Raw genomic sequence first — 11,731 nt, 5'->3', positions numbered from 1 at the left:
GCTTGTGTACAAGCGCTGTAAAAGCATTGTAAACATTATGCGCAAACGCTATATGATCCTACAACAGCGCTTGTCAAAAAAACACTGTTATAGGCTCCGTTATTTTTAAAATATATTTACAACAGCGCTTGTATTTAGTAAGCGCTGTAAAAGGAGCGCTATAAAATGACATTTTTCGCGTAGTGCCTTAAAGCATTCTTCTCCTAAATATATAACAATGTTTCTCATTTCGGGTCATATTTCAAACACTAGCCATCGTCTGGTATGAAAATACAGATTTTGGTCCATTTTTGTCGAGGGGTTCAAAAATTGCCTGAAAAGTCCAGATGAAATTGAGGACAGAGAAACCCTTATAACATTCTTCATCTAAATTTATAATTGTGTATCAAGTTCCGCGTCAGAATACAAATACAAGCCATCGTCTTGTTCGAAAATACGGATTTCGGTCCATTTTAGTAGGGTGGTACGAAAATCATCTGAAAAGTCCAGATGAAATCAAGGACCTGGAGAACCTTAAAGCATTCTTCTCCTAAATATATAATAGTGTTACGAGTTCCGTGTCATATATCAAACATTAGCCATCGTGTGGTCCGAAATTACATATTTCAGTTTATTTTTGTCGAGGGGTACAAATATTGCCCGAAAAGTCCAGCTGAAATCGAGGACCAAGAGGCCCTTATAGCATTCTCCTCCTAAATTTAGAACTGAGTTTCGGGTTTCGCCTCAGATTGCAAACACTAGAAATTGTCTTGTTCGAAAATACGGATTTCGGACCATGTTTGTCGGGTGGTATGAAAATCGCCCGAAAAGCCCAGTTGAAATCGAGACCCGGGAGACCCTTATAGCATTCTTCTCCTAAATTTATAATTGAGTTTCGGGTTCCGCGTCAGATTTCAAACACTAGCAATCATGTTGTTCGAAAATACAAATTTTGGTCGATTTATTTCGGGTGTCCTTGATATCATTCTGGTCCGAAAATATAGATTTCGGTCCTTTTTTGTCGAAGGGTACGAAAATCGCTTGAAAAGTCTAGATGAAATAGAGGACCGAGAGACCCTTATAACATTATTCTCCTAAATTTATAATTGTGTTTCATATTCCGAGTCAGATTTCAAACACTAGCCATCGTCTGGTTCGAAAATATAGATTTTGGTCCATTTTTTTCGAGGGTACGAAAATCGTCTGAAAAGTTCAGATGAAATCGACGACCGAGAGACCCTTATAACATTCTTCTTCTAAATTTATAACTGTATTTCGGGTCCCATGTCAAATTTCGAACACTAGCCATCGTCTGGTCCGAAAATAAGGATTTCAACCCATTTTAGTCTAGTAGTATGAAAATCGCCCGAAAAGTCCTACTAAAATCAAGGACTGGGAGACCCTTATAGCATTCTTCTCCAAAATTTATAACTGCATATCAGGTTCCGAGTCAAATTTCAAACACTAGGCCTCGTTTGTTCAGGAAATACTGATTTTTGTCCATTTTTGTCAAGTGGTATGAAAATCGCCCGAAAAGTCCTACTAAAATCAAGGACTGGGAGACCCTTATAGCATTCTTCTCCAAAATTTATAACTGCATATCAGGTTCCGAGTCAAATTTCAAACACTAGGCCTCGTTTGTTCAGGAAATACTGATTTTTGTCCATTTTTGTCAAGTGGTATGAAAATCGCCCGAAAAGTCCAGATGAAATCGAGGACCGGGAAACCCTTATAGCACTCTAATCCAAAATTCATAACAGTGTTTCTGGTTCTGCGGCAGATTTCAAACACTAGCTATCGTCTGGTTCAAAAATGCAAATTTTGGTCCCTTTTTGTCGAGGGGTACACAAATTGCCCAAAACGTCTAGATGAAATCGAGGAGAAGAAGATTCTTTTAGCATTCTTCTCCTAAATTTATAACTGAGTTTCGTGTTATGCGTCAGATTTTCAAACACTAGCCATCGTCTAGTCCGAAAATACGAATTTCGGTCCTTATTTGTCGGGTGGTACGAAAATTTCCTAAAAAGTCTAGATGAAATCGAAGACCAGGAGACCCTTAAAGAATTCTTCAAAATTTATAACTGTGTTTTGGGTTCCGCGTCAAATTTCAAACACTAGCCCTTATCTGGTCCGAAAATAGAGATTTTGGTCCATTTTTGTTAGGTGGTACAAAAATTGCCCGAAAAGGCCAAATGAATTTAGGATCGTCTAAATTTATAAATGTATATCGGGTTCCGCGTCAGATTTCAAACACTAGCCATCGTCTTGTTGGAAATTAAGGATTTCCGTCCATTTTTGTCGAGGTGTACAAAAATCTCCCAAAAAGTCCATATGAAATCGAGGATCGGGCGACCCTTTTAGCATTCTTCTCCTAAATACATAACAATGTTTCTCATTTCGGGTCAGATTTCAAACACTAGACATCGTTTGGTTTGAAAATATAGATTTTGGTCCATTTTTGTCGAGGGGTATAAAAATCGGATGAAAAGACCAAATGAAATCGCCGACCAAGAGACCCTTATAGCCATCTTCTTCTAAATTTATTACTGTATTTCGAGGTCCATGTCAAATTTCAAACACTAGCCATCGTCTGGTCTGAAAATACGGATTTCAATCCATTTTAGTCTAGTGGTATGAAAATCGCCTGAAAACTCCAGATGAAATCGAGGACCAGAAGACGATGGCTAGTGTTTGAAATCTGACGCGGAACCCGGAACACAGTGATAAGTTTAGGAGAAAATGCTATAAGAGTCTTCTGGTCATGGATTTCATCTGGACATTTCAGGCAATTTTCATGCTGTGACACCCTAATCCCCAAAATAATATATATAATAATTTATATCATATTTTTATAAAATTTGCAGCGGATAAATAAAAATATGTTTCCAAGAAAATAAAAACTTTAATTTTTAATTTAGGATATCACGTTTCTCAAAAATCAAAAGGAACACGTTAACTTCTTTACTCCATAGTGCAATCTCAATAAGCTTGAATTAAGTATAATTACTTGAGTTAATTCTAAAAACCTACTAGTACTTATATGGTTTTCATACAAAATTCGTTTCAAAATAAATAAGTAAAATACAAATTACAACCCTTATTCCCGGTATCACCTATTAGAGCGGGGCTCCTCCCAAACTTGAACTTCAAGACTTATTAACCTGTAACAACTGCGATTTCGCAAACACAGGGCCAAGCCAGGTAAACACAAACAAGAAGGAGGTGAGTTTCAAAATCATGTTAATAGTATAATATAAGTAAGAAGAACACACAACAATCATAATAGACCGTATCACAATCACATTACGATATATCAAAATATTTAAGCAAATAGTATCATATTATAACATCAAATTCACTCAAGTAAGATAATCATCTCATTAAAGTATGCATCAAATCATCTAGGAGTAATTATTATTACTTTTGAAACACATCAATCACCACAAAACAATCACAAGTAAATGCAATGCTATGCATGAGCTTAGACTCTACTTCACAATGTGGTACCATTCTAACTCTGAAGTACTTGGTTAGGAGGCTTGATACTATGCCACCATCCCGGTGGACGGACAATTCAAATTGGCCCTGTCCTCATAGATCCCCTCAACTCAACCCGAGACACATATACGTGACAGTCGAGGTAAACGTGTGTTGCGTGGTAGCTCCCGACATTTGGAGTGCTACCTCCAAGTCACCTAGGAATTCCCCACCCGAATACCTCCAAGGTCTAACAATCTTGCCTTAAGGCTCAACAGCAGACCGCCACGACCAGGCTCATTCAGTTGTACTTCCCCGGAATCACTAGGCTTGTCAGGCCCTACCTATATGATGACCAAATAATCTCCACTTCAAAAGTTATCAACAACTACTTTCTCCCCTCGTTGTCCTAGGTTACTTACTCCATTAAGAGAACCATCATTGGCACGGGTCGAATTCGTCACTAATTTGGAGTGCGACCTCAGAGTCACCTAGGAATTCCCCACCCGAATACCTCCAAGGTCTAACAATCTTGCCTTAAGGCTCGACAGCAGACCGCCACGATCAGGCTCATTCACTAGGCTTGTCAGGCCCTACCTATATGATGACAAAATAATCTCCACTTCACAAAATCACAATAATTATTTTCTCCCCTCGTTAGTATATGATACTCCATTAAAACTGTCATCTCAAACACAAATCGAAATCACCATTATTTCATCAACTATGGGGTTAATTCAATATTCTCATCACAATATCACTATCAGTATTCATATCTCATCACATAAACTCATCACAATTTTATAGAATCCATATCATCAATAAAACATCATCATTATCATCACATAAACTTATCATAGATTTATATTATAAATCACACATCATCATCAAATTAACTTACATGATACACTACATTCACATAAACTCATTTAATCAAACATATGCACTAAATTCATTTGAAATCAAATATCACAATGATATCAAATATCACAATAACATCAAATATCACAATAATTTTAAATATCACAATAATATCAAATATCACAATAATGTTAAATATCACAATAATATAAAATATCACACATTTAACGAAATTAAATCAATCAACACCTTATAAATATTTCTATTTCACATTTTAGTCTCACAATTTTCTTATTTCTAGATTAATTAATTTATCACTCAAAGGGCTATTGCCGTACGTAGCGAGCCCCAGATGAATCGTTGGGAAATACGGTTTTCCCGTTCATCTCACAATATAATATACTCATGAATTCAAACGCTCTCTCACCCCTTAAATTATTTCGATGTTTTCACACACGAATACGATTCCACGAGCAAACAGACTTTGTTCATTGACTCTTTGTCCATCAATCGTTCTAACTCGACAGTTTATGGGTAAACGTTAAAAATAGTTTATGAGAAGATACTCTAAAAACTAAATTCAAAATTCGGTCAAGGAAACTTACTATAAATCAGAAATAAAATCATTGGATAAAATAGCAATTTTTCACACGGTCGTTTTGGCGTTGGTTTCACTCAAATCGGACTTACGGTGAAGGAGAACGGTTCAAACTAAGTAATTTAACAAGCGGAGAAGTCGGGGATTTTAGAGAGAAATTTGGATGGTTAAAAATCTGAGGAAGTATGTTTATTTGACTACCTAAATGAATAAAACGACATACTAAAATTTGGAGAGAAACTTTTCATGAACAATTAACGATCGTCGGTGTCAAACTATAGGTTGTTGTTGTGTTTCTCTTTGGTTCTACGGCTACTGTAGCTCCTTTCTTACTTTTCTTATTTTTATTCTATTAACATAATTAGGGTTAACATAAATGGGTCAAGCCCATTTGTCCCTTATTTAATATATGTTTTACTATTATTATTTTTATTTTTCTAAAATAAAATTAATTGTTACTTAATCTCATTTTTTTAATACTCTTCCAAACATCATTAAATTTTCAAAACATTACTAATATTTCATAATTAATATATGCTACATTAGAGTAATTAAAATAATCAATATAAAAAAACATATTACTAATAATTAAAACTCACATTCAAAATAATATCTACAAATATATATAAAATCACAATGTCATAAAAAAGTATATAAAAATAAAATAAATCAAACACAATATCAATTCTATCTCAAGATATTATTTATAAAAAAAATAACTAAAAATAGAAAGTAGTTATAAATAAATGAAATATAACTACGTGCATACTTAATATCAGTCAAACGCACACAAAAATATTACATTAATTGAGTACACGTATATACACGTAAAATCGCATAAAATCTTTTTCTTTAAACTATATATTACACTAAAATACTATTATTTTTCAAAAAAAAAAAATAGATCAAAGAGTAAAATATAATATTTATTATTTATATCGCTCATGTAATCTAATATTTATAAAACTAGCACATCATAGAAATCATGCCTACAAGGAAAATTAATCTTAAACTAATCAACATATATTATAAAATAATTTTAACACCAAATTAATTATCTAAATTCCTATTTAATTAATAAAATAGTTTATTATAAAATTTGGAGTGTTACAATTCTCCCCTTGTTAAAGAATTTCGTCCTCGAAATTTTCGGTGAGTGAACTAATATTCAACTTACCGCCCTCAAGATTCAAACTTAGTCTATAACTATATTTAAGACATTCAATCTCCAATTAAGCACAACATGTAAAAAATCAACTAACATTGCATGATAGACTAACATGACAAAATAAATCAATTAAACACATAATATTTATCATTCAATTATCAAATAAAATGTCTATCACATTTATCATTCAATTATGAAATAAAATACGATAGAGTTACTCACTGCAATTTACATATAAAACATAACGTATAGATTTTGTCAATAATAATGTAGTTCATTTAGTTTGGTTAAATGAAAGACATTTCAAGTACGTTGTCAATTTCAACTACAAACCAAATATTACTAGTGTTACTCCTTAAAATAGAGTCTAAATCCAATCACCAAACATCCAACAAATTTAACTTAGATCTGACAAAGAGAGCATTTTTTAAAATATTAAAAACATCTAACAACTTAATAATATTATAATAGGTTTACAATCAATTACCCTATAAAAACATAATTTGTATATAATCAAGGAGAAAGCAAAAAAACTAATATAGAGATACTGTTTCCCAATAACATATATTTAATAATTAAATTCATTCAATTGATATAAGCAATGACATGTTTTTTTTAACTATTTAAAAATAAAATTAAAAGGTACTTCTAACAAAATAATGAGTTATTCGAATTCAAACATGGATAATTAATAGTATCTTTAACGTGGTTCAGGAGTGCGAAGGCGGCGCCACAACTCCTACTCCTTTCTTCAAGTTAAAAATTCACTTAATTACACATTGACAATAATTTATTGGTAATTTACAACTAGTTACAACAACAAGGAAATGACACTAGTATCAATATATAATCAATAATCCGATTGAAGAAATATAGAACTATTTCACTTTTAGATGCTCTTGACTACTCTAACTCTATACACCAATTCCCAACAATTAGAACACTTGAAACACGAACAATTTAATATTTACGTAATCATATACACATTCAAATAACTAATCCAAAAATTAGCACCAAGATTTTACGTTCATCTCATAACTCAAACAATGATTCAAAAAGTGAAACATATTCTCATAGAGGTCTAATTGCTCCAAATTGATCACGATTAAATTTTCTTTTGAGTTAACCATCACTTAAAAGTTACAACAAATGGAAGCATATATAGATTTTCCAAGTAGAAGATAAGATAAATAATTATTTACTAGAAGATACAATACATTAAGTCTAAATAAAAACAACTAAGATAAATCACATTTCTAAATACAATACAAATAAAATAAATCACGAATATTTTTTAAAATCTATAAGATTTCTAAATATTTATTCATATTTTAATCATCAAAAACACATTTTTAAATAGTTCATCACTGTAAAAATTATTATTTACAACTTATATTTTGAAATAAAATTTAAACTATATATAGATAGATAAGAAATTTTAAAATTAATTAACACTTCCAAAATAGTTCCAATTTATTTTCTTATTTTATCAAACTTACAAAAAAAAATGTATATCTATATACATTGAAGTAGTGCACATGACACAAAAGCATAAGACATATGATAATGATAATGAATTACACTAATTCATAAATCTACAAAATAGTAGCCTCCTCTCACACTAACTACTTAACCTGCTTATAGATACATTCATCAGTTTTTATCAAGCCACAAAATTGGTCCAAAACATAACACACCATCAATTTTAATGATTTTGGAGTTCTGTTCTAATCTTAAAAATTGAGTCTCAAATAAAAATTGTAATTTTATAATTAAAAAAAAATTGATAAAATAAATTTTAGTTTCTATACGCATACCCACTACTAGAAACTTGCATTTTAGCTGCCAATATTAGCGTCGGCCCCCGACTCTGACGCTACTTAGTGTCGGATTAGCATCGGTTTAACCGACACTACGATAAAAAAATTTGTTTTCAAATTTTGTTGACAATTAGCGTAGGATGGGCCGACGCTACGTAAAATAAATCTGACGCTAGTTTATTCATTTAGTTTTTTATTTTTTATTTTAATATGTAGCGTCGGATAGGCCGACACTACGTTATTTTTAAACTTTTTAATATTATTTGTGAAATCAGATTGAACCCTAAGTTAAAATTAATAACATATCGTGAACCCTTCTCCTTCTCTCACACTTTCTCAAGGATGAACCCTACATTTTGAATCTGAAATTGAATCCATCACCAGTTCATATTGAATCTGAAATTGAATCTGAAATTGAATCCATATTGATGAGCCCTTCTCTCACACTTTTTCATCGATTCTCATCCCTTTCAATTCCATGAGTATCGACGCCAAACCCGTTCACATCTCGAATATGTGAGTATCAAACTCGTCCCCCTCTCAAACCTCTGACCCTCTCGAATCTGTGACCCTCTCGAACCTGTCACCGTCACTCTCAGAGTCGTCATTCAGTGTCGCCGTCTCGCTCTCATCTGTGAACGACTTCAAGGTGCTTATTTGTTATTTATTTTCTGTTTAGAGAACATTGTTATGTAGTATTTGGTAAAGACAGTTGTTGAAATTTTGTTTTAAATTAATTATGACAAGTTAAGCTCACCCATGAATGCATAGGTTTTACTTTCTTATTAGAACCTCACCCATTGCATTGCCTTTCGCTAAAGCAACCCATTGTCTAGCAATAAAATCAGATTTCATATCAGACCTCTACACATCCAACAACCTCATAACAACCTACGTAAAATGCAAGGAACTTAATCTTGCTCACCAACTGTTCGACGAAATGCCTCAACCATATGGTATATTTTTATTTGTGGTTTATGATAGAGAAGGTATATTTTTATTTGAATATTAATTCAGTATGGTTATGTGTCCCTATACGTTGCACATGAATAAAAAAACACATGAAGTAGCCATCACTATTGGCTTCTAGTTTGGAGCTTGTGTATTAGATAACCTTGTTAAATTCTGAAGCACATAATTGACAGTGGATGCTTTGTCTAGATTGGCACATAGACACCAATAATAAATTGAGAAAATAGAAGCGGTTGAGTCTAACCACTTATGTCAATGTCATGAGTGTTGGAGATGCCTTCACTCTAAAGTGTTGGACAAAGCTTAAATGTGGTATTTGGCATTAGCTGAATATTTGTTTTCCTTTTCCTCTCAAGACTGTTCAAAATTCTCAAGTTCATATGCATGTAGCCAGTTTCGTTAGTCAAGGATTTTGAATATAATGCTTTTGTGATTAGAAATGATTAATGATAGACATAATTGTGTGGTTTAATAATTGTTTACAACTCCATTTAGTGAGAAGAAACTTCGTTGGTTTGTTAATTTATATCTTGTATAGTTTTGTTGACTTTATCGTCTTGAAGTTTTGGAATTCATTTCTGGTGTTGAAAAGGAGTTGTAAGCCTGTAATCATGGATGTTATTTGGAAACGTGTGTATTTGGTGCAACTGTATTATGGTTATAAGAGGTGCAAATTTCTTGTTGGCCGACTTTGTGTATGTGTTTCTATCTATGGGCCCATTGTCGCCTTGCTTGCATAAAATGAATGTTTTTTTGTCATTGGTAATTTGAGTCATTTGCATATCATCATATGATTAAATAAATCTCTTAGCCCCTATTAGACGAATAAAATCACCACTTTATGAAGCTTTTATTGAAAATTTATAGAGATTGTTTACGCTAAATTTTTGTGATGTTAATGATAGATCATTTTCTAAATATACTATGGTTATTGTTATTACGTTCATGTTGATTTTTAAATTATGTTGTTGGGTTTTAATCAAACTATTGTTTTGTATGTCAGAAAAATCAAGGAACATAAGCCAAGAGAACAGAGATTCAAGGCCAACGAGAACAAGCCTGCTATGACAGAGTGATGACAGCTTTGGCTGGTGCTACGGAAATAGCATGAAATAACATGGCATTTTTATTTATTTTACTGGTGCTACGGAAGTTGACATTTTGCTTTGATTTATAGGCTTTCATTTTGGTTAGGTTAAGATTTTGAAGAATCGTGTTATTCCTATTAGTATCTTTTTGTAAATTTGTTTTCTATTTCGGATTTTTGCTTTTATTTGGTGCAGTGTAGTTTAGTTCTTTTTGTAACTTATTTAACATATGTATTGGTTATTGCTATTGTATTGATTTTGGATTAGATGAACACTGAATATACTAGTGTATATCGAGACATTCTTGCAAAATCTGTTGATGATTGGGTTGAGTTGTTGGTTGCATTTGATGGGTAGTTTGTTACATGCATCTTAGTTAAAATTGTGATTTCAGTTTGTAAAATCACACTATTTTGCAATAATGCTTACCCTCAACAATTAGTGAGTTTTATATATGAAATTAGAAGCATATATAAGATTTTTATGAATTATGTAAAATTTTACAATTAGTGTTAAGATTTGCGACCCTACTCCCCCTATCTGATTATGTAGTTAAAACTCTATTTTAACTGCCTTGGTTTCATGTTCTTGCTGCAGTTTAATTGTTTTTAAAATTTTGAAGAGTCTTGTTTGTGATTAGTGTTATGATTCCATGATATGCGATGATTTTACTTCCCCTTTCTTATTATTCCATTCTAACTACCTTGGTTATATGTATTTGCTTCAGTTTAATTGGTTTTAAATTTTTAAGAGTCTTGCTGATTTTGATTTTGTTTTCTGTTCTTTGATACCGGCAGCTGTGTGTGCGGAAGTCCACATGGATTGATCAGGAAGTATGGTCTTATATGTTGCAAACAATGCTTCCGTAGCAATGCCAAGGAGATTGGCTTCATCAAGGTGCACATTTGTATTTTTACAGAGTGATGACAACTTTTGGTTGTTTTCTGTTAAATATGGTGTGGTGACTGTAGAACATGTTATTGTAATGGTTTGATTTGGTTGTTTGGCTTTGACAATACATGCAATGTATATATTATGACACCATTTATATATATATTATGATGGTTTTGGGCAGTTATATAGAGAGTATAAAAACTCCAGCTACCAAGCGTTAAACATTTAAATTTTTGTTTCAGCAGTTAGATTTTTCAAGTGCTACTATTAGCTTGTAGCTATGCACATGTAATTTTTGTTTCGCATTGAAGTTCACTGAAAATTTTGACTCATTCAATTTGCTGTATCAGCTGTAATTGTTTTGCTATTTTCTTGATTGACTAAATTTTTGTTGACTAAATTACTTTGCTACAACAACTACTGCCTATTTTGTGGACTATTATTTGTTAAAGTAAGCGTCGGCCATCCGACGCAACTGTGTTTCCCCATGCTGACGTGGCAACTGACATATTTAGCGTCGGATGTTTCAATTTTATAGATAGCGTCAGTGTAGCGTCGGTCCGATCGACGCTAAGATAGCGTCGGATGGTGTTTGGCCGACGCTAGTCATTAGCTTCGACCGTTTTAGCCTAGGCTCGACACCGACGCTAATCCGACGCTAAATCGCCCTTAGCGTCGGCTTTTGGGCTATTAGCGTCGGCTTTTGGCCAACGCTAAATCCTGTTTTTCTAGTAGTGACCAATCTACATGAGTCACTCTACACATATCAATCTACATGATGCACTCTACACATACCAATCTAATGCATACCATTTTGTTAGGTTAATTCATAATAAATAAATAAAATCTACTTGTAAAATACATCAATTATAGA

General features: G+C 32.7%; 1 long non-coding RNA gene across 1 annotated transcript; it reads left to right on the top strand.

The window, feature by feature from the left end:
• The first annotated feature begins 8,179 nt into the window (after window positions 1-8,179).
• On the top strand, window positions 8,180-11,066 carry LOC113784337 (uncharacterized). Its single transcript, XR_003470367.2, has 3 exons — window positions 8,180-8,552; window positions 9,879-10,069; window positions 10,761-11,066. It is a non-coding gene; the product is annotated as an uncharacterized lncRNA (long non-coding RNA).
• Window positions 11,067-11,731: the final 665 nt, after the last annotated feature.

The sequence above is a fragment of the Cicer arietinum genome, chromosome 5 (assembly GCF_000331145.2).
Source record: "Cicer arietinum cultivar CDC Frontier isolate Library 1 chromosome 5, Cicar.CDCFrontier_v2.0, whole genome shotgun sequence".
NCBI classification, from domain to species: Eukaryota; Viridiplantae; Streptophyta; class Magnoliopsida; order Fabales; family Fabaceae; genus Cicer; species Cicer arietinum.
Note: the sequence above shows the minus strand (reverse complement) of the source record. Positions and strands in the feature narration are given on the sequence as shown.